The following is a 25524-nucleotide window of genomic DNA, read 5'->3' as shown; positions in this document are numbered from 1 at the left end:
TTATTATTTCTTGTTAAATTTTTGGGTAAATGAAATAAATAAAACATAACTTTTGATAGAGTCACAATAGTTTGTCAAAACTAGAAATTTGAGACGAGTGATGTGAAGTACCTAAGAAAGAGCTTCCATACTGTGTTGTTTTCTCAGCTTTAACATTCACAACTTTCTATTCCTGTTTTAACCACATACTCTATTCCAGCTGCTTCTCCACCCGTCACACCTCTTTGATCCCAGAAGTCCCCTCTAATCTCAACACTCCCATCACTCAGAAGTTTCACAGAGGATGCTAGCATAATGGTTTCATACAATTATTATTTTTCTTTTTAAATGATGTTCCACCACTGGTCTGAGGCATATTTCACAACATTTGGTTATCTACAGGAGCTGAAATGTATATATTTCCAAGGGTACTGCTATATTTATTTCTTGAGATATCAAATGCTGTCCAATCTGCAGACAACATCAGATTCAGAACACAAAGTCTCTTTTAAGTTTTCTAACAAATTTTCATCTATGGGACTGACTGATTTTGGTCAAGCTAACTAAATGTAGCCGTGGAATCCATAGGAGAACAAGTTGCATCACAGATGACGTCAAGCTCTTGGAACCAGTGTGCCAGAGAAAAGAGGATGAAATGCTAGTAAGAAAAACTTAGAAATTTAGTTCCTGAGGCTGTTAACCAGGGGCTGGCAGTACAACCAAAATTCAGGATGATTTTAAAGATGTAATCAGACACTCATTTTTTTTATTTGGAGTTCTGGTGCATTATTGAGTTGGCCATAAAGTGAGACTACAGATTTAAATAGGAATTGGATTTTGCATTTGTTTCAGTAGACCATTCATTTAATTGAGCTCCCACTGTTCAAGCAGGAAACAAGTTTTCACTTCTGCATAATACACAGAGTTTATGATGGTCCCTTAAATAATCAAAAGAAATTGCACAACTAAAATAAGAATCTTAGCACTGGGGGAAAGGTCATTGGTGTAGAGATAAATCTGGGTCTTGTGTGTAGAGATGGTAATTAAAGCCATGAAAACAGATGAGGCTGTTGAGAGGAACATATAAAAGGTTGCAAATCAACATGGCCACACAACCTCCATGACCTTCCCTCAGTACTAAGCAAGTTGGTGCAGAAATCAGTGATTTCAGGGTTTTATAGTGCCAACAAAACATGTGTCTGTTATTATGAAAAGAAAGAAGTTTTATTGTTTCTATGCTCACACAACCAACTACCACCCCCTCATCCTGACAAAAAAAAGGGTCCAAGTGGCAGGATTATGACATTAAACCCAGTGCAATAATTGTAATTAGAGAAACATGGAGAAATGTGAAGACACTGAAGCAGACCTTTGACCTGCTGTTAAAGCCTTGCCAAAACTACAGCAGTACTCTGGAGCAAGAAAAGACAGGATTTGTACTTTTAAGAGGCTGAAGTGGCTCAGCAGATGAGCACCAGAGCCAGAAAAGGGGAGGTAGAAGAAGTGACCGGTGGCTAGGACATCATGGTCAGATGTAGGTCTGCCATGAGGTCACCTTAGGCTGTGGTGGAGCATAGTCTCCCTAGTGATTACTCAGCAACAAGCTGCCTATGACTGTATCTTGCCCTGACTCTTTAGCTGTTCCAGCTTGCTCTCCTCTAATTGGTTTTAAGTAAATTAGGTCACTGTGAATAGTCCCATGACTCTTCCCTCTCTGCATCACTTCTGGAGATGCTGACATCTCTCAGACACTGGTCTGGGGTAGGCTTCATGGGATACTGATTAGAAAAGTATTGATTTATGGCTGGGGATCTCTGTTAGATATGTAAGTGCAGTTTTCCTGCTCTGTGCCATCCGTTTCCTCCACATCCCTCTGATGCCTGCTCCTTCCGTATACACACAAAGTGAGGATTCTCAACCTTTAGTAGAGAGCTCCCTTCACCTTTAATGTTATAGAAATATGAAAGAAAACAATAAAGTGCAATTATTATTGGGCTTTTTTTTTTCTGTTAAAAAAAATAAATTGAAAAATCTTCATCAAAACAGCATTGTGAGAATATTTTTTGGTCCTGATCTAAATTTAAGCTTTAATCAAATAACAAACCAACACAAAATTCAGTAAGATGGCCTGAACATCTATAAACAAAGAAATGAAGAACCTCGGCAGCTGACTTTCCTCAATTCCATAACAACATTTTTTTCTTTGTTAGATATTTATTTTGTTAAAAACATCCACAGGGTATTCTTCTAGGTTTTAGTTAAAATTTCAATATTGAAAAAAACCCCAAACCAAAACCAAATCCACAAAATCTGAAAACAAAGACAAATCAATAATGATTTTTCTTAGCCATTGTTAATGAAAGAATACTACATTTTCTTCAGCAACTGTAAAATTTTGGTTGGGAGTGAACTGTAAAAAACTATTTGAAACAGATTTGAATAACTATTTTTGAAGCCTAAAATTCTCTGGAATATTTAAGCATGAGGTACACCAGGATCTACCTCAAGGGTATTTGCTCTATGCGTATAACTTGTACTGTTTATGAGGCACTTAATTATGTCTTTAAGGGGTGAAACAAGGAGAGTATCCAATACTCCAGGTAAACCGTCAGCAATAGAAAAATGAATGCTATCTCTGGACAAAAGCCTTCTTTAAAAGAGGAGTCAGGGCATTGTATTGTGCAGGAAGTGTCAGGGGAGCATGCAAAGCCCAGAAAGCTGAGGTCAGAAGAAAATAGGATGGACAACTGATGCAGGTGGGACCTTGCAGTCCCGCAAGGGTCCGAGTTCCGTTATTGAAGTTCTGAGCAGGGATCACTGAAGCAGGAAGAGAAGGAAAGACCCAAAAATAGCAAATAGAAATAAAAAATATATGGTGCGGTCACTCAAATGCATGAGAGACTTTCAGAAAGTGAAGTTTGGAGATTCAAAGCCAGGGATTACTTAGGACCTCTCAGGAAGAAGTGAGAAAACAACACTCTAAACTCAGGGCAGGGCAGTTACCTCTACCTAATGACACCCTTCCCAGAGAAATTTCATGTTAGGACCGTTAGCCAGATTCCCATCCTCCTGACTCATAAACTCAGAAGCTCTGGGGCAAGGGTTAGTTGGAAATGTACATCCCTGACAAAGCTTTTCAAATTAAGCAAGAAACCTGAAGTTTTGGAGTTACACAGCACAACAGCTCTGCAAAAGACAGAGAGTGTTTACCACTTCAAAAATAACTTACAAAAGTTAGCAATAATATTCTAAACATTTTATAAATACTGATCTTATTCCAGTGTTACTGCTTTTGGTGGGATTAATAATGAAACAAAATTTAGAGTTCCCAGAATATGGGTTTATCTATTTCAATTAAAAATTTCTAAGAGTTCTTACCAGATTTTGAGTACTTCTCTTATTTAAATGCTACAGGTTAATCTTTACAAAATTACTTCTCTTCATTGTGTGGAAATATTCCTCTTTTATTAAATATTTTAGAAACTAGAAAACTATTCTTAATCACAAAACCTACAAGTTGAAAGAAAAATAATGTTTCTGATGCTTCTCCATGTGCAAAAAGATAATTTACTCTGGATGTTGAAACCTAATGGGAAAATCACATAATGTAAAATTTGATTTCAGAAGATCCTGCATGTAAAAATTATCCTTAAGTGTCTTACTGAAAGTCTTATGGTCCATATTAAAAGAATATAAAGGCTAATATCAATCCGCACTTTCACCCCGCATGAAATTGCTTTTAAAAATAATTCTTCAAAACAAGGTCCAATATAAATGGAAATACACTTAACATAATCGGATACAATGAGAAATTTCAAGATTTTTCCTGTTGCTTTGCTATGCAGTTTGATTACATCTTAGTTCACAATACACAGATTATGCTGTGCTGTAAATGACAGCCAGAGTCAAACTTGTCCATGGTTATACGTTAAAAGCTCACAGGAAGTTGTTAATAAATTGTGGATGAAAATTAAGCTTATTACATCTACAGTTAAATGATCCAGATGTGGCCTCAGATTAAAACTGTGTGACATTTACAACACAAAACAAAAAGAAATGCTCATTTTTTTGCCATTTCTAAGTATGTGCTTACTTATTTCTGATTCTCCTTTGTGGTTTTTTTTTTTTACTTTTCTGAGTAAAACTGAATGCACAGCAAGAGCAAACACAGTCTAAGCTATGGCTGTGGTCATGGTCAGATAAGAGGTGCTTGGTACATGCTTTTATTTTACTTTTAGTCTCCCAAGAACATAACAGATTTTATTTCTATATTTGTATATACAAAGACATAAAGAGATATGGGTATTTCAAGGGAATATAAATCAAATACCTAACTTCTATCTGGCATTCAATGGCATTTCATCATGAATTCGATCATTCCCTTTATCTCATTGAAAGTCATGGTTCCCCTTTCTGGCCAACTAAAATATCATTCTTTTTCCATCATGAGTGGTAAACTCCTACCACTTATTTATGGTTCTGTGTAGAGTGGAGTGAACACCACAGTCACTGCCACTGCAGGAATCTTTTTCTTCTTCTTTCACACCCAAACATTCACATTGGTAGAAGAATCATTCAAATATTGCAGAAGAACTAATCTGAAGTAGGCACTGGCATGACCAAAGCTTGGAGTTAGTATTAGAAACTTGGAGTCACAAAAAGTTCTCTGTGTTTTTGATACCCACTCTATTTTTTTCTTTTCTTTTTTTTTAAACATAATGGTGAATTTTAATTCATATGTCTAAACTTTACATGTTAACTTTATACTACATTGCATTATCCATATTTTCCCCATCAGTTTAAAAAAAAAAAAGCAAAAAAAAAAAGCCAAGCTATATCTATTAAAGCTTCCCAAGGTCATTGGCCTGTGTCTTTTTCTGCTCCTCAACAAAGTACTCATTTTTCTTAGTTTCCTGTCAGTATGCCATGATATCCTTCACATCTGCCTGTGCCTTTGCTTTTATTAGCAGAAAATACAGCCATAGCTTTAGTGTCATGTGTACTATAAAGACAGGATTTTCAAGAGATTTGACAACTCTCATATTTTCCGAAGTATTCTCGATGTAACACAGAAACAGTTTATTACTGTTAAGTAGTGACTGTCTCTTCAGCTTGAATAATGAAGTCCTCTAGGTCAATATTTTATACAGTGATGCATTTAAGGAAGCATTCCTCTGCAGTCGAGCACTAAAACAATGGGTGTCATAATAGAAATCTATGTATTATCAATCTTAGATGCCACTATAATCAATCTAATTCTTTGAGTAGTGAAAATACAATATGTTATTGTGTTAAACCAAGACTTTTCTTCTTCCAAAATGTTTATAAAAGAACATAATAAAATTATTTATAGAGGCCAGCTCTGCTGTACAAGGTAGAATAAATTTAACCTTCTATGAACAGTGCTTTCAGCTGCGGGAGATTTACATCTGTTACCTGTAAAACAAATTTCCACAAGGTGCAGCTCCATAGTTTTTGAGAATTATACAGCCACCCAAGCAAAACATTAAGAGTCTTCATTGTTTGACAGTATTTTTCCTCACACTGAAACTCTAAAATTACCACAAATTTAAAAATTACCCATCATTAATTAATATGCATAAAGTTTTGATTTCTACCACAAAATGCCACGGTTCTTGAAACAAGATATTTTAGTAGGTCATTTTTTGCAAATATCATGGAATACAAAATAAAAGAATAAGCGTTCAGACAAATAATTAGAAAATAAGCTAACTGATGCAATTTTAACAGCAGAAGCTATAAACCATACCCAGCATGGATATTTAATCAGAAATACATCAACCTTGCAAACACTTAAAATAATGAATAATCTTTTTCATATGAGTAATCCTGCAGAATCCACTTATGCATATACTTAAGTAGGTTTTTCTTCTTCTTCTTCTTAGAGGATACAGACATTTTTAATATCAGGAGTTCTTAGTTAAACACGTTATTTGATGTATTTTGTATGTTTCAGATCATTTTATTTAAGTAACAAAAAGGTTCTACAAATACAGAACAGAGAACAAAAAATGGATTACAATTTCTTAGCTTTTTGCTTGTATGCTACTTGGAGTTCTTCTATATCCTTGACAAAAAAACCCCAAAATGTACAATAGTTAGTCATAAGATGAATTCCAAGGTCAAAATTAAATGTATAATTCAGCACTGAAGACAACTCTAATGTTTTTATTTTTAATTATACAGGGCAGTGTAAAACAGTGCCAAAATCAAGTAATAATTAAAGCAGTTCTGAAACCCCAAAACTGGATGAGTCTTGTTGAAATTGCATCTAAAAGCATCATCCACATGCTTTTAAGTTTCAGCCTGGTGTAACTTCACAGCACTCTCTGCTGCATGACTCACATATTCAGCAGCCAGTTTGGACTCCCCATGCAACATAAATAATTTCTTCAATTATTGTCAGGCTCTAAACAGGACTGGAGGAAAAAAGTATACACGGAAAATGAGGAGAACTGGGGATAGAGGGTAAAGATGCAGGTCAATGTCTTCTTCTTGAGTGACCCACTCCAACTAGCCCATTTCAGACCCCTGTGTGAAATACTGTTCTAGTATTTCTGAGTATAAAAATTTGTTCTATTTGCTTGTAGCTTCTACTAAACAAGAATAGTAAGAGACTCAGAGCAAACTAAGACACTCTCATTTTTTGAGGTTCTTTACACTGCCTCCTCCAAGTGCTTTTTCAGTCATATTCTTTCCCAAGCACACACAGTCAGGTAAATATGAGTTTAAACTCATACCGACATTAGTATTAGATATACCATAACTACAGGTGATAGACTACTGCCCTTCTGAGTGGCTATCCAGAGGAGCTGCTACTCCTCCTTTCTTAGAGTGAGAAGAAGCATTCACCAATATGTAAGACCCAAGAAAAAAAATTCTTAACATTAGCTTATTTATTGATCTTCAAAGTGTGTTACAAACAGAACTAATACCCCCAATACCTCACTGAAGTCACTCATCGTACTGTACAGATGTGTAAATTGACTTGTGGAACTTAAGGGACTCACCCAAGGGTATGGTATGAATATGTATCATAACCAGGATTAGATTTCAGGAGCCTCCTGCTTAAGCCCCTGTTCGTACCCTAACGCTTTTCAGGATGAATAAATTATAGGTTTTCAAGAATAAATGTAAGAGTGAATGAATAAGTTATACGGAGACATGATCACAGCCCAGTCCTGATTCAGCCCCAAAGCTTGCTCATTCTTATATAGTATAGGTACGAGACTCTCAATAGCTCAGAACAAATGTAGTTTTAAATGTATACTATTGAGAAAATTCAGGTTCTCCCTAGGACCGTGAAGGAAAATCTGTGTGAGTATTCTCTTGCAAATTGACTCTAAAATCAATTTAATTTGGAAGCAGAGGATTTTTTTCTCTATGTTCAGTTTCTGAAGGAACTACCTCTGCAGAAGATTAGCTTATGGAATATGCATGTGCAAAGTGGTTTGAAATGTAGAGCAAATGGACACACACATTGTGAGTCTACACAGATAAATACATACTTATACTAATTCTAAAGAAAACTGAAGTGGCTAAAGCAGTAGCCTTAGTCCAGTTGAAGTTTTTGCTCATCTCAAGATCTCCAAGTGCACTGATATCACTGCAAAACTAAAGGCTGCAAAATGAGCACAGGAACACGACACCTGCCTCCCAACATAGACACACACAAACCTTTCGGTAAATAACAACACATTGAATTACTTTTTTTCCACAGCACAACTGTCCTAACAAAACAAAGTTCCAAACTCTGCTCTCCATTTCCCAGATCTTCACTGGTGTCTCTGCCCAGATGTTTTCTGCTCTCAAGGAGCAGATCTGTGGGAGGTCATAAAATGCTGCTTTTCTCTGATGAAAGTTATCCAAACATTCAGAAAATACAGTCCACCAGGAAACGCTTTGTTTTGTTGTTGCAAAACACAGGTTAGAAATCAGTATTCTTATGTCACTTTGTCATTTCTGGAAGATTTGAGTTGACATATGTGGTTTATACTTGTTTGGTCTAAAAAAGCCATCTCCCCTACCCACTCCCAGTGGGGTCCAGTGGGCTACTGGTTGTTCAGGCAAGAACAAAAAGAGACGTACTGAGTCTCAGGTGACAAAAACACCCAATACAACAACAACAACAACAACAACAAATCACGTAAGAATCTGCAAAATGAGACTGACTATTAGAATTCATAGGAAATTTTGTAGAAACTATTGTTTAAGGTAGTTCTGATCAAAGACTCCACGAAGGAAGTTTCAGGCTGCCTGATTCCTGAGGGAGAAATAGTCACATTAGAATTAAATTTAGCTGTTTATAGGGCGTCATGTCACTAACTAGATACCATGATTACCCTATTTTTTTCAATAGGTGATTATATAAAAAAGTAAGAGATACTGTTCTTTGTTTAGTCTTCAAAGCTATAGAGTTTCCGAGAACTATAACTTCCTAAATATTTCACAGTATAATCTAACGATACTTTTGTGAGGAATAAAAAAAAGATTAACTCAAAACTCTTGCAAAAACACCTGCCATGGTCTAACCACAAATATTACGATGCAGTGGATAGCATAACCAATCTGTCAGATTCTTTCATGCTATTACATGAGGAAGGAGATAGGAATATTTTGTTATGATAATATGTCAGGATGATGATAACATTATTTATACAGATATTCACAAAAAAAATTCTAATATATATATATATACTATACTATTGCCTGAGGTAGTGCTCTATATCACTTCAGTATATTACAAAAAATATGGGAAAAGATTTAATAATAGATTGGTCATTAACTAACCTGAGTTAATTCTCCTAGTCTTGCACTGCCCTTTGCCATACTGCCCATCTCTCCGAGAATGTTACATTTTGCTTTCAAGGTCAAAGAGTACGTTTTTAGGTACTCTTCAGGACCAAGATAAACTTTGGAGCTTCTCCCACTGGATGCAGGAAATATCTCTGGCTTGCTCCAGTCCTACCTATTCACCTTCTGTGTGTGATCTTTGATGGGGAAGAAACAAAAGAGCAGTAGCCCACAGAACTACTCATATCTGTGCTTTTTATGGCAGATTGAACAATTGTGCATCCATAAGTAACATGGAAAAAGGACATCCTCAGAACACTTCTCATCTATGCTTCCTTTTTGCTCAGAGTAAAGATCAGTTTTTCATCATTATGAATCTTAAGGGCAGATTCTGACCTTATTTAAACTAGTATAACGTGGAAGAATTCCACTCCCTTCATTTCATAGCTTGTCTTCCTACTTATCATCATTTTGTGATGCTTCAAAGTGTTCTATAACATTAAAAATATATTAAATAGAAAGTTAAGTCAACAGACAAGTTAGATCTGACATGTACAAATTCAGAATCTGGCCTTTATTACATAAGTACTATCACCATTTATGTAAAATTTCAGCTACAATAAAATTTAGTCTAAGAACTTTGATATCACTGTATTATTCGAAATTACAATTGATGGTAATTACAAACTGAAGCAAGAGTAGAGGACATTATCATGTAAGAATCCCTCCATTGCCTCAAGATATATAAAAGCAACTAATATGTCAGCCTGGCTCTTGTAAATGCTCCATCTACAGGTCTTTTCATTACACCCTTGTATAATCTAATTTTGTCAAGGGCCTTGGCTAACCTGGAACAGATGCTGTGGCTCAGATCGCAATACATTGCAATTCAGCACATAATATTTTTCTAAAAAGGAAGAAAGGAAAAAGAGTGCATACAGGAGGGAGTACTCGAACAGCTGCTTGCAGTGTTCACTTCCAATGAACGTCAGAAGAAATACCTGATGTTGTACATTATTTGTAGTCAGATAGGTGCTGAGTAGAACATCCGAATTAGAACACTGACCCCAAACTCTGAAGCCCAGATCTACACTCTGAAAAATTTAGAACAATGTAATAATTTAAATACATTACATTTTAATACTATATTACTAGTCTTACATTCTGATGATTTTTGGAGTAGGTTGCAATGGAAGCAATTGTAGCTTGCCTCAGTCAAGAGGTATTGAAAAATCCAATGAGAAAAACTTGGATGTAATCAATGTCTTGTTTTACACCCTTCTTGCCTATTCTATTCCACTTTCTTCTGTCAGGCTTCGGTGTGATTTTGAAGTGCAATACCTGCTTTTTAGATAAAAGTAAGATGTTCAGTGATCATCTTATTGATTAATAAGATCTCACTTGATATGAAGTTATTATCCATGGGATCAGCGGAAGGCTGAGTGCTCAGATTCCCCTCACTGCCCAGTTTGGCCTCAGTGAGTCCCCAAGGTGTTCTCCACTCCAGTCCTGCTGGTCTGTACTGGGCAGCAGTCTCATCTCTATCAAGAAGTAGCCAGAACTGGGAAAAAGTTGTCCTTCTCTTTGGCTTTTTAATCACTTACTGTGTCTGAGCACTCAAAATGTTCCAAGAAGTCATGTTTAAGCATATTTTTATTGTGTTGTCTGACTGTTTGCCAGAATTATATATATAGATTCAGAAGAGACAGAAAGAAGAAATATGAAACTTTATGGGATTTCTATCTTTGTCTTTTAAATTTATTTAACAAGTTTGATTTTAGTTTTCTCCTTATTTGCCTTTGAAAATAAGAATCAAGAGAATAAACATAAAAAAGTTTTAAGCAGAAATCAGCAAGGTAAATATACACACTGGGCTTGTATCCAGTAGAGTCTTGGCTCCTCATCTCTATTTATTTTTACTAACATAGAGTTTGAATGTACATGTCCATGAAAAGGGGAAATGGGGAAGAAATGCCTTTAGTAGGTTATTATTGCTTAAAATAATGTCAAATTTGGTACATTCATTATATAAACATGGTGATGAAATCTATCAAACATATTTCTTCTTTAAAATAAAAATAAAAATCAGTGTATGCATTCTAAGCCCTAAGAGCTGAAAACATACAAAACTCATACTTACAATTTTCAGTATTTCTTATAACTACCAGCTTTTCCAAATAAATTTTTAACAAATCATGACAATTGATAGAAGCAAACCTCATATGGAAAATAAATTATTTAACTGAAAGTGTTACAGCAATATGAAGAATTATCTGAATCTAAGGAACTGCAGTTAATGAGCATTATTGATTAACCAAAAATATTTTCCCCTAACAATAATCTTCATATATGTACTTGTACTATTGTCTCATTCTTTTTTTTTTATTGAACTCTTAGTGCCAATAATGAAGGCAGTTATTTCAAAGTAAGAAATAAATAGGGGACTATGCCACGCTTTTGGAAATGAAGTATCAGCATCCCACATAATAATTTTTCTACTAAGCAACTTTTATTGAGAATTAACTGCCTTCCAAACCACCTAATCACACATTATACAGAATTTTTAAGTGTATGTTTAGAAATAATTTGAAATACATTTGACCTTGTGCATTACAATGTTAATGGCTTTCAAAATATTGTATCACATTCTTCCAGTCAAAGAAGTAACTACAGGTGGAGAAGTTACAGAGCAGTGGTTTTCTTTTGGTCACCCAATGCTTTCATAGTAACCTGGTTTCAGATTCTCATAAAATTTTATTTCACCTAAACTATTCAGGCTGAAATCCTGCATGGTTTTCATTGCTTTAAGACACCTTTCAAAGCACTTGGAAAAGAGTTCATTCCCTTTCAGTCATCAGGGAAAAGCTGGTGGTTTTACCAGTGACACCGCTGATGTTCCTAAAAGTATTTTTAAAGCATTTAATACTTTGCTTTGGAACAAAAGCTTCACTTTTAGGTAGAAATCAGTCATGAGGTAAATTGTTCTGGGGGTGAATTTCTTTAAAATCTATTTGTATTTATCAAGTCTAAGTTGCTATTTCCATATACAAAACACAAAGTTTGCTCCTACTTAGATTAACTGTTCCGTCCAGACAGAGTATCCATATAGCACCAGGAATACAGATGTCTCACCCCTCTTTCAGAAAGGCAGGTGCACCCAGTCTCTGCACTGCTGGACCGTATAGGATCCTCTAAACTATGGAAGGCTCTAAAGGACTTCAGTGCCTCATCCCAATAACCAAGTCTTGGTACTCAAATCATTAAGTGAAAGACATGTTTTTCAACATCTTCTAAATGAGGAGAGAATTGAGTACATGTACAAGCAAGTTATAGGCAAGTGTTCTCATCACTAGGCTTTTGTAGAAAGGGTAATAGCTCCCTGGATCATTTAAAAGAGAAAACATTTATAGCTTAATTTTGTGAAGAGACTTCTTTGGTCTGTATGTCAGCAGTATGCATGCTTATTGGATCCAGAGATTTGTTGGAAAACCCACAAGGGGAAAGCAGCACCTTTTATCTTAGCCATGTTAATGCACAAATATCCTCCCACCAGCTCCAGCCAGAGGGGATGTTGGCATATACCAAAGGAGGAAATAAATATTCCAAAATAAAAGCTGAATTAAAAAAAAAAAAAAATTTTTTTTTTTTTTGCTAAAGAGAGACACTATTAAGTTTAATCAGCCTCAAGTTGCAAAGTATTTTGATTAAATTTTTGAGTTAGGGTAACAAAAGTCTACTTAAATCCTGTTTGAAATGCCTCGGAATATGTCTGTGCTGCACAGAGAGGTACCATGCACAACCCCACTGTTCAAAGCAGGGCGTTACAACCTAGAGCTGCACTCTGCAGGCTCTCAGCCGGGGTTAAACGTGGCAATCTCCATTACCACTCATGAGACTTCAGGTAACACCTCCTGATAGCGCTGTGTGGGCGCAGCCGCTCCGCCACCTTTGACAAAAAGGGTTTAGCAGAATTTGAGCTAATGTTCATAGACATATTTCAGACCAGGCTGTAGTCTTTGGATGTCTGGCTGATTTGTTCTAATGCTTTATTCACTTTGCAGCGATTACTGTGCAGAGTCTCGCATTGCTGCATTAGCAGGCTGACAAACGCACTTCCCCCTGACTTGCAGAAAGCATCGTTTCGAAGGGCATTGCAAACCTGGGGACAATTCCTGAGATTAAGCACTCTCTGCTCCTGCCTATTGCTCGCCATACCAGCTAACACTACCCACTAAAAGATGTCTCCTCAGTGCTGAAATTGCCAATTTCCACTTCATAAACTAACCTTTATCTTAGAAAAGCCCTTCACCTCTCGGGTACTTCTGAATCTTAAATTAGGCTTCTGGGTATTGCAGGAACTTACTCAAGTATTGCTACAGCACAAGAATGGGTTGTCTTTATGTCTGTCAATCTATGAATGGAATATATACTAAATTCAAAATATAGACAAAATATTAACTGGGTTTAAGTATCTAAAAGGACACGAATAAAACATAAATCACATCCACATCTATATTTATATGAACTCAAAGATGCTTTTTTTTTCTATATTCCACCTAGCTAACATCATTAAGACACTTACACAATCTAATTATAGGATTCAGCTTAAGTGAAATCCCACCCCAGGTCCCAGTTTCCCTGGTTTAAGGAAACGTACAGGATTATGCTTCCACATGGTCTTTGGCATTGTATTCAGAGTCAGATAAAGGAAACCTTCTCATTTCCTATGATACATAACTAAATCAGAAGGCCAGTTTGAACATGATGATTTAACTTCAGGAAAGCTATTTTTAAGCTACATTGAGAAAGAACTATTTACTGTCTCTTATTATCAATTATGTTCACTCTTTACTTAATTGTAAACAGAATTTTAAAGTCACTGGAGTGGAAATGTCCCCTACCACCTGCTGGGGCAGCACCAGTTCCAACTGCATTTATTCTTTGTACCTGTTTTCCACCTAAATATTAATAAGTACATAAACTACAGCAGTGTATGCAGCTCTTTGCTTGCTCTTGAGCAAGGCTACACAACATCTTGAGCACAAGATGGTTTTGGACCATAGCAGGCTCATAGTGAATAATCACTTGAAAGAATATAGGGAGAATCTCAGTATAACCTGAAGGTAGACACTGGCATGAATTACCTAAACACTTCACTTTTCTGCCAGGCAGTATTGTCTCTATGGTATCCATTTTTTTAATGGCCACATTTCTGAAGAATATGGACAAGTGTTATCTACCAGGTTTTTCCAAATCCTCCTTCCCCTCACTGTGGTGTGTTGCTGTTAATGCTCATAAGGTATATATTTCTTTCCTGTGCTTTTCCTATCTTTCAAATATACGTTTCTCTGCTTTGCATGAAACCTCATCTATTACTGATTTTGGGCTAATCAAATAATTGATGATGATTGATGTATCTGAGTTTTACAGTCCATGATAAAGGACATTTAGGTGATTATGGAACACCAGTGAGTCAACTCCACAAACCTTCCAGAAGCTTTTTTATTTATGTTCAGATAAATTAGTGGGAAAAGTTGAGAACAGAATGGACAAAAAAAAAAGAAAAAAAGTACTTGCTATGATTCTTGCTATGATTATATTAAGTCATGACAGGAAGAAGTGGAGCTGGAGAGTCACCATACTGGTAATACAACAGGAGAAAATGGGAGATTATATCCTTACTTTATTAGTTTATGCTACACAACTCTAACACTTGTCCTGAAGACAAATTCACAAGCACAAAACACTGTTGTCCCTAGGGAATTAAAGCACATTTTTAATATGAATTTTCTAGTGGCGCTTCTTGTGCAAATTACGTTAAACATAGCACTAAACTTAATTGCCTAAAATATTTTCTTAATCTCCATATTCTATTAGTAAGGAATCAGGAAAATAATTAAGACTAAACGCAATTTAAATATAGGAAATATCTGAGTTGATACTATATGACTAAACAGGTTGCATAGAAGTTTTAAATATTTATGAACCAGCAGCAAATAGCTTATTGTACAGGAAAACATAAAGAAATTCAAGCTTCAGTTAACACACATATAGTAAGCAGACCATTAGGAGTTAACAGCTGTAGGCTAGGTCTAAGTCAGTATTAGATTCACACATCTTAGCTTTTTCTTTTTCCAGAATCAATATCTGCAAATAATAAATGAGATCCCAAAGGGTTGAGTTAAGCTCCAACCACCACAGAGTAACTCTGCAATTGGTCATTGACTCAATAATGCAGGTGAGCTTCACACTGTAGAACATCTTTAGCACACTATAATAGAAAATTAATAGCGTTCAAATCAGCAGCAGGGTTACCCTAAGGATTACATAATAGCTTGGGTTAGAACAATCATCTAGCTCCAAGAAGTGTAAAATGTCATAAAACTAGAAAGAGATAGAATAGCTCCTACATTAGGCATAATTTGTGTAGTGTACACTGACTTTTTTAAAACACGTTAAACAACAAAGATCCACATTATAAAAGTGTACCACTGAAAATACTGCCAACAAACCGCATTGCAGTGGTGTCCATGGGAAATATGAAACTCATATATCACTGTACTGTTAATAGTAATAGAAGAATACAGAATTTAGTTTACTACTGTACTAGTACAGAAGGTTTCATGTTAGCTACTGTAATACTATAATAAAGTGTGTAAAAATAACATGTCCACAAATGCATATGTAAAGTACTAATATCTATAAACAAACATAAAATAATAACAATAATAAGTGCCTTAGGCTTTACCAGATTGCAAATAAAATAACAACTTTTCTTTACAGACTGTGCAGATTTTTTTATGCTTTAGAGAGGTCATCTATGATAACTACTCTGGAACATGCTAAATTGAGTGTATATATACTCAGTAACCAACTTAAGTGTGTGAAAGATGATATGAGACTAATTTACAACAGATTAATATGGTAGCAACCCAACAGCATGAGGGACTAATAAGCACCTGGAGACAAAAACAGCATTCTCACAAACCTTAAGCAACGTCAGAAAACTTCTGCACTGCACAGCACAAATACCTATCTCCCTGAAAGAAACAATAGACTGCATAACATGTAATAGAATATCAATTATTAATTTAACCATTTTTCAGTACCAGGGAACACTTTGGACAGCTAAGGGCCCAGAGATAAAACTGAAAGAGATTTGATTTCTTAATCTGTGTAGCACTTGAGGACAGGTAGACACTGCAGACACTATTCCTAAGCATTATAAACTAAGGCTTTACCACTGAATTAAAATTTAAAGGGAAAATACTTCCCACAATATTTGGGAAAAAAAAGCATAGAAAACCCCAACCCCCCAAAGTTATTATATGAATTAATTTCATTTACTGAATAAAATACTCACTTCAGCTTTTCTCAGTTCAGTGCTGAACTACAAAATATACTGACTACATGATGCCGACTGTCCCATTTCCAACCAGAATTTGTATATTTCCATTGCATCTCTCAAACTTTCTGCATAGGTCTCTGCTGCTCCAAATTTAAATAGGACTTGACACACATATCACGGTCATTATAAGATCAAGTTCAGACTTACCCACGGGCTGCCACCATCCCATACATCGCCATAGCAAAAAGCAGCTTGTGGCATTCCCCGCAGGCTACTTGTCTTACTTTTCAGAGGAGTAATGTCCTCACCCAGCTTGGCACCAGCTGTAGGAATAAAAGATCGGTGTGGAGAATAAAATCCTCTGCTGCTCTGGTGCCTTCCCTGTGGCTCTTTTTCATAGTGACTTGTGCCATACACAAAATGGCACCTCTCTTTCAATGCGGAGAGGTCCAGGCTTTATATACCAGGCATGTGAATGTGAGTATACCACAAAACACTAGTTCCTTATCATGCGCTTGTTAGCTTGTCCAATCTATGGCAATCACTTCGGTCCCAGGGGTTGAAAGACACAAGACGCAGGGAAAAAGGGAAGCAAAAGCTGAAGAAAGATCAATACTGCACTGTGAAACAAGAAGTGTAGGCTATTTACTTTTCATTGATCTGATGATGCAGGAGAAACACCTCAGACTGGCATTAAATTGAGGGAATACATCTTCTGTGTTTTTTCACCTCAAGGTCAAGAAAGAGCCAAAAAGAAATTAGAACAAACAGAAACTAATCACAGGAGTAAAATAAAACTATTAATCTACATTACAAATCCACATGGAAACATAATTAAATATCAGGCTGAATAAGGTTCACAATAAAACAAACCCTGCCAGCTCTTATCAGTTTCAACTTGCACCTGGACGGACTGCAAACAAACAAGTGACTATATGAGGCAGGCTAAAACAAATCAACGTTTAATGTTAGTGTAGAGGCCCCTTCTAACCAAAAGCTTATGATATGTCTTCCTGCATAGATTTAGAAACGTATATCTGACTCACATTAAAGGCAGATGTACATTTTCACCTGCACTTATTTATTTAAACAAATATAGTTTCACATCTGGGGTTCAAGGGAAGGGAAGGGCATGCTTAGGGACTGGTTTACCTTACCTTAACAAATATGTAGAGTGCATATATTTGTACAGAAATGATAAACATCCTGATATGAATTTGGAGGTTTGGAGGTGGTAAAAAAAAAAAAAATCACAGCTGGGTAGTTCGATTCTGCAGACACTAATGTAGCACGCTTAAGTGAAAACACTACAGACCACCAAATCTCGCTTTCAGAGACAGCAGTGAAACATCAAAATGTCTGGAATTAAAACTCTGTAACAATTTATTAATTAACACCCAAAGGTTATTCAGATGTTTGGTTAGAAATTTCCCCAAATGAGATCCTTATCAATGCTCCTTAACCTGGCAAAGCAGACACTACTTCAAAAAGCCAGACAAGTAACTGCGCTTTCATAAACAGATGTGACCCCCATATTAACTCGCGGAGGTGAGAAATAGGTGAGATAAAGGACCACCTCCTTCGTAACTAGGAGAAGTGCAGAGGGAATTCTCCTGTGGGAGGGCAATTAGCAGCTTGGCGCTCTCCAAAAACAGGGAGAAAACAATGATGTGGGACGTGGTCTTACATAAAAATTGCTGAAAAAATAAAAAAGGAAACATAGGGAAGCTAGAGGAACCAGAGAGAAAGGGGAGATTGTTTACTGTCTTCATTGCTTATTCATATGGAGTATAGGTGTACACCTCCCAGATAAGGTAGAAAATAAGGCGTTAAGAAAGAGGTGCGGACATCAGACTGTCTATTTGTTCAGGGAAGAGAAGAGGATTGGTTTTATTGCAAAAATTGCTTCTTTGTTCTTAGTGGTTCAAGGCATTAGGATATTCACAGTTTAAATTCAAAGCCTTCTATTGCTAAGATAAACCGGCATAATCCTGTTGGAAAAAAACAAATGTAATTTGGCTGGGTGTGACACCACAACTAGAATCAAACCAGAAGGTAGGGTAAATAAAAGCAGTAAAGTGCATTGCATATTGCAACCATTTTGTGATTATTTTTGGTGTTACAACATTCATAATTTTATCAACAGCCCCTATTTAAAAAAAAAAAAATAATGGAAACTTGCCTAGGTTGTGCCATTGAAAAGAAATTTGAACAAAATTGCCATGGCTCACAACCCTGGACCAGAAGTTAGGAATCAGCTGGAAAAGACTTAAAACATTTTCCATTGCTAGTGAAAAAGGGTTTTTATCATCAATTTAGTGTTAGTAGAGATCCTTTAAATTAAAGGTTATTGATGGAAGTTTGCACTGAGAAGAAATGCTCAGTGTGGGATACATTTCTTTTTCTTCTCACTTGCTTCCTGTTTCATTTAGTGTTGGATTGCAGTTTTTGTGCTGAATGTCTTATGTCAGTGTAGTTTTCTTACTTGACATACAGTTTTATGACCCAAACCTTCAGAATAACGCTTTTAATATTGTTCCCACAATATTGTGTTTGCCCTGTGTTTGCAGAGTCCAACACCTTTTCTGGGATCAGACTTGAATTTTGATGGGGGAATCCCATCTATGTGTCTTTTTTGGAGATTTTCCAGATATTTCCTTCAAGTTAGGAAACACTACAAAAGGGACATTGCTGTTCCTATTCCAGAATGAAGATAGCTTTCTGTTTGTGTCCAGCAGCGTCTGTTGGTCTAACAAAATATGCCATCTTTGTAAAACTTGCCTATGAAGAAACCTCCATCCCCAAGCTGAGCACAAGTTTGGAACAACCACTTCAAGTTCATTTTCCAGAACTATTTAAATTAACCATTTTCCCCAAAGCTTTCCCTTTTTTTCTTCTAGTCTTTTGATGATAAACAAAAACCCCAAATCCATCAAAGTTTACACAAAACAACATCCTCCAGGAGAAATCTTGCCAGAACAACGAAAGCAGCCTGCCAACACAAGACAGCCATTAAAACACACACAGAGGTCCCACACTGAGACATATGTTAGCAAATGCAAACAAACCATGTCAGTGAAATCGTGTGCAACACACCAGAACTTACTGACACAAATAAAGGGTACAGACTGGTATTTCGAGATAAGCATTCATCACAAGGCAATCACTCCCTGTCTTCTAGACCAAATGTCTAACTAAACCTGTAAGTTAAAAAGATGGGAATTAAAATTTGTAATTCTGTTAAACACTGAAAAACAGGAGCAGATACCCAAATATTAATGGTATGTAAATACATCTGTACCCTGCCTGCCATGTGTTAATCTTTCATGTCTCCTCCATCTTGTTATTTCTGTTCTTCAGGTGTTTATCTCTCTTCACTCTTCCCTTTCCTATCACTCTCTTGTACCTCAAGTATTAAACTACCCTCCTCTTGCAAATTACCTTATTGACATAACCAAATTAAACCAAAACAGCTGGTTCTTTATTCCTAATTATCTTGAAGTTTGTTTAGTTTTGTGTCAACCCCAATAAATGGGTTCAGTACTTACTTTTTTGTATTTGTTCCCACGGTCAATGGGTGCAATTTATATCAAGCAATAATTCTCTGTATCTTTAGATTACCAAAAGTCTTTAAACATGTAACTGTGCTTACATTCTGGCTAGTGAGATTTTTCAGTAAAATGCACTGGCAATTGTGATGGCCTCATTATAGTCCAGACAAAGAGTTTTATATCAAATCTTTTCCTATGGATTTTAAAGTTATTTACTCTGAAAAGTTTCTCTTAAGTAACTATGTGATAAGACTAGCGATAACTAGCAATAGGACGAGAGGAAATGGCCTCAAGTGGCACCAGGGGAGGTTTAGATTGGATGTGAGGAAAAATTTCTTTCCTGAAAGAGTGGTTAAACATTGGAACAGGCTGTCCAGGGAAGTGGTTGAGTCACCATCCCTGGAAGTATTTAAAAGACATGTAGATGAGGCGCTCAGGGACATGGTTTAGTGGGCATGAGGGTGTTGGGTCGATGGTTGGACTCGATGATCTTAGAGGTCTTTTCCAACCTTAATGATTCTGTGATTCTATGATTCTATGTTTGCAGTATTGCTTTAATATTTCTTAGAAGAAAGTAACAGAAGGATAATTTATATAATCGCAGCTATTTGAACAAACAAACTCTTAGGTTCTCTAAGACAATACCATTTTGATTAGAACTGTTTAATAAATACTGTTGTTCAAACAAAACTATATTAATGTGCAAAACTATTAAACCAAAGTAAAATTGTAATCAGTTTAAAAAAGTTATCTTCAAGATGAAATGTAAATCCACACAGTTAAAGACTAATCAAACTGCTGTTATATTTGAAAAGTTGATTTTTTGGAATGATTTTGTAATAGATGCTTTTTTGCACCTTTTTTCTAGTATGTTTTAGGCATGACAGTAAAATATATAGAGGTTACAATGAATAACCTTCCCCTTCCCACCCATGGACTTTTGAAGCCTGTAAAATTTCCAAGTCAAAGGAAACAGCTGAATTATCACAGCTAAAAACAAGCAAAGAAGAAACACATATATGCAGTTTGTCACAGTTTATAATATGACGGATAGTAGGGCAATTATTTTATATACATAAAAAGACACAGTATGCATGTGTCAAAACATTTACACAGCTTGCAGGTTATTCACATACATTATGAAAATGAAGATTTTATAGCAGGCAATACTGTCTTGCATGTGAAAACAAAGAGAAAAGGATATCTTTGCCTTAGCATATGAGACTTCATGACATTAGAATTGCTAGAAATTTTCATTGGGCATTTCAAATCTGATCCAGTTTCTACAAAAGCTATTGTAAAGACCTTCTTTAGTTGTGTAGGCCTGTGAAGTCTTGAGTTTTCACATCCCATATTTTTAGGTCCTCAATCAAAGTTTGTCTCGAGATTTATGTCTAGAGCTACAAGATCCACTTCAGATTTCACTTCACTCTTTGTGACTTCTCTCATTGCTTTTTAATTTTTCCCTTTGAAATACTGGCAATAACTGAACATGTCAAAAGTCAACATATTCAGCACAAAAATATCATGCTGCAAGCATTCTACACCAGTTGTATATGTACTCTTTGAGAATCAGTAAAATAATAATGTAAATGCTAGATTTATATGAAATGTTTACAACATAAAACTCAATTTTCTCAAATAATTTTGATGAAACATTCAAATCCTGTAAATCCCAAAACAATATTAAGTGATTTTTCACCTGAAGAAGCTCTGGTTTTGTTTCTGATTATAACAAACTAGAGATTTCTTTATATATATTTATGTACGTATGTATTTATATGTGTGTGTGTATGTGTGTATAATGAGACAAAATATAAAATAGTTTTTCAGTCGGAAATTTTCTTTTTAAGTTTTTCAAAGAGAGGTAGTCAGCCTTGTACCTACCGACATGATGTCCATACACACATGGGGAATTAGTGCCACATATCTGTTCTTCCAGCTGATTTAATGCATTTCTATTTCTTTACTCATAAACCAGCTTAGAAGCATTTCTGTTTATAAGGTGGTACCACTTTTCTACCTCATTCAGGATCGTAGGCAAGCTGAGTACCTTTATGAAAGTCAAATACAAATAATAATGCTCTACATAGATAAAAATCTGAAAAGCTGCAGATCCTGCACTCTACAGAGCACATGCACAAATACTATTTTTGCTTCTAGTACCTTCAATGACTGAGGACAAGCACACTGGAAGGACTGAACTCTTTATCCCCCTCCTGGTCATATAGAAAATAGTGGCAGAAAAATCCCACTCTTCTTCCCCACTGACGTTCAATTACAGCCCATAGATGTTATGTGAGAACTGGCCACAAAAATTACAAAAGGAAAGCTTCAGGATGTGGGTCTAGAATAGATTGAACAAGTGGTCCCTATGATACCAGCACCCCACTGTCTGTCCCAACCACAGTGAAACAGATGAAAAGGGAATTTCCCCCTGTTAGGCTGACAAAGCTGATCTACCTGAAGTGGCCAGAGCACACTTCTAGCGATGCTGAAGTTCATATGAAACTGAGGGCAGCTTTTCCTCTTTATTTTCACATACATATACTAGTTGTGAAATGTTCTGTGATACCTACAATTAGTCTACAAATCACCGAAATGATCTGTTATTTGGTAATGGAATCTTCTCGCAAATACAAAGGACGTGCTGTTTAAGGCGTACTATGAATGCAATAAGGACCAGAGACTGACTTGCTGATGGACAGTACCATTGCATCCTTCATTATGAGATCAGCAAATATCACAGGTGACCTTTTGGACAGTGAAAGGTCCAGAAGACAGGGAAAAGAGGGAAAAGGGAAAAAACAGGGGAAAAGGGGAAAGAAACACTTTCTCCTTGGTCTTTCCTTTACAAATATTTCGACCAACTAATCTCACAAACACAGAAGTCCCTAACATGGGGCTGCTCTTTACCTGCTTTGGGGCTTGAAGACATCACTGGTTGACCATGAGTTGTCTGATTCTGCCCAGCCCTCATCCAAGGACTGAAGACTACTGCTGGCCTAGGGATGGTTGGGAGTGCATCTACCTCCAACTTCTTTCTTTCCCCTGCAGCTGAGAACTGAAGGGCCACATAGATCTTCATCCCTGGGGATGAAGAGGATGGAATAGGCATGTAGCATGGCTCAGTGTCACAGAGCAGGGAGGTTGTCATGGTGTTACGGAAATACTGGTACTTAATTCTGCTAACAGCTGATGTGTACTCTTCAGGCAAGTGATGATGTGATGATGTTGACTATTACCGGGTTTGAGGGAGGTGAAAATTGTTTGGTAAGAGTAACTGAGCTTTGGGTATTTGATATTTTGTCGTAGTCACTAGCCACCTTTGGGCTAGTGAAGGGTCAGCACATGATCTAAAGAAAACATCTCAGTGATGTACTTTCTGATATCTAAGTTGCAAGATAAGTGGAAAATATAGAATGGGAATCCTCTAAGACAGATACATCCATATAGCTCTTCTGGAGAAGTCACTTATGACTGATTTGTGGGCAGAAATTGAGTCAGAGAGGACCTTGGTCAAGGCTTTACAATGACAAAAAGTAGGATTACTGGACTACTAAAAATCAGGCACTACTCCAAATAAACCAACTTTTTATCAGAAGGAAATGGTTCCATTTTGTCTCTAAGAGCAGCAAAAATGCATTTTTATAGAAGATGTTTCTATATCAAATCGCAATAATTTCATTCATTCTAATTTTTCAGTTTAGATAACACTATCCTCTGTAGTGCAGTTACCACTTAGGCAGAGTAGTAAATATTATACAAGGAAAGTGGAGAATAGACTGAACTGCATAAAGCAGAAATGAAGTTCTTTATGCATTCTACATGGCTGCAGATCCCTCTCTGCTCCTGTTCTGTCAGAGTAAGTTCTTGGATTTCCCTTGATAGCACAGATATAGATTTTATGAGTACGATGAACAAAGATAAAGGTATGAAGAGCTGAGAACTGTGCAGATATCCAGCAGGAACAAATGAGCAGATTCACACCTAGAATCTGAGGTGATTTGTGCACCAAGAGTGGCTAATATGATGTGCTGCATGGCCTTAAATCTTTCAAAAAATAAAATTAACAAAATAATCCATTTAAGTAGGAATCTCTAATGAAAGTAGGATGAAGAAGACTTTTTTTCTCACCTGGGAGAGAAGAAGTAGTACTTGTATTTGAAGGCTATGAAGTCAGAATTCATTTTCCCTTTCAAAAAGAGAAGGCAGAAAGTGATTATTTTGTCTTCAAATGTGATGAGATGCAAAACCAACAGTGATTCCTCAGTGATATACCAAGGGAAAAAAAGCTCCCTGAGACTTCAGAAATAACTTCAGCGTATGAGGTTGGACTTGGTTTGTCTGAAATAGGAGAATTTGAAAATTGTAGTGTAGTTAAACACCTCTTTTTGGCTTGACAGCACAATAATGGCTCTTTAAAGAGTTACTTTACAGTGTTAAATTAAGCTGTATGTCTGCAAGGAAGACGTGGCTCTACAGAGTCGGATGCCAAGAGCATCCATCCCTTTTAAAGCAATGGGCAATTTCTCGGTTATGTTCTCTTTACACCAGCCGGGTGTCATACATGGTTGATGAAGTAAGCCACAGATTTCCTTGTCTTTGCATAAGAGAAGGGCTGAACTCAACAACATCCTGTGACTGACACAGGTGGGATGACAAGTCAGCCTGTGAAGCAGTCAAGCGCTGGGAGGAATACCCAATGAGGAAAAAAGAGTCGGGAAAGCTGCAGGAAGAAGTGCATAAAAGGTTCAATTTTGCATTCAAACTTTGGAATGTTTGTCAAAATATAATCTCAGGTTTTTGTCCTTCTGTGATAAATTAATGCATATCAGCTCTTGGAGAGAGCACAGTCTATTTCTAATATAATCTTACACTAGTTAATAATGCAGACAGAGGTTACAGTGCAGTAGGCACTTAATTTCCACAGTCATCTGAGGTCTGGATGATTTTAACAGTTCTAAGAGATTAGCTATATCAATTAATTTGCACAGTCTTATTTTCTGCAAAGTTTCATGATGTTTGAAGTTAACAATATGAACAAACTCATATTTCCATAATTTGTTTCCTAAAATTATAGCGGAAGTTATAATTACAAGCTTGTTCTTTAATATTTTAAACAGCCAAATTCTGTTTTTGAGGAAGTAATACACCATTTCTTTCCTTAAAGAATATGTAAGTCTGTATCTAAATGTAACATTTTTAATCATTTAAGATGGTAACCCCTGGAATTTAAGGAATACATAATGGTTTGCAGCAGAAGAATAGAAAGCTTTTAAGGTTAGTACTGATTGGGATATAAGGTTTTTGGAATAACCACACACATTTTTGTAGACATGAATGGTCAGTGCAGAAAACTTCAGAGGATGTAGTCCACATCAGCTTTGGAAGAACATGCCTACAATTATGTCCATACAGGGTTCACCAATCCTTTAAATAAGAGAAAGCCTGCCTGCCATTTGGTAGGCAGTGTCACAAAAGTTCAACATCTTGGTCAGGGTCTGTATAGCCATAGCCATGCTGCATCTGAGTTAAATGAATGTCCTGGTTTTGGCTGGGATAGAGTTAATTTCCTTCCTAGTAGCTGGTACAGTGCTGTGGTTTGGGTTTAGGATGAGGATAATGTTGATAACACACCGGTGTTTTAGTTGTTGCTGAGCAGTGCTTACACTAACCAAGGACTTTTCAGCTTCCCATGCTCTACCAACTGAGCAGGCTGGAGGGGCACAAGAAGCTGGGAGGGGGCACAGCCAGGACAGCTGACCCAAACTGGCCAGAGGGACATTCCATACCATGGGACATCATGCTCAGTACAGAAACTGGGGGAAA

Source organism: Pygoscelis adeliae, unplaced genomic scaffold (genome assembly GCF_000699105.1).
Source record: "Pygoscelis adeliae isolate BGI_AS28 unplaced genomic scaffold, ASM69910v1 Scaffold178, whole genome shotgun sequence".
Classification (NCBI taxonomy): domain Eukaryota; kingdom Metazoa; phylum Chordata; class Aves; order Sphenisciformes; family Spheniscidae; genus Pygoscelis; species Pygoscelis adeliae.
The sequence above is the reverse complement of the archived record's forward strand: the minus strand, read 5'-3'. Positions refer to the sequence as shown.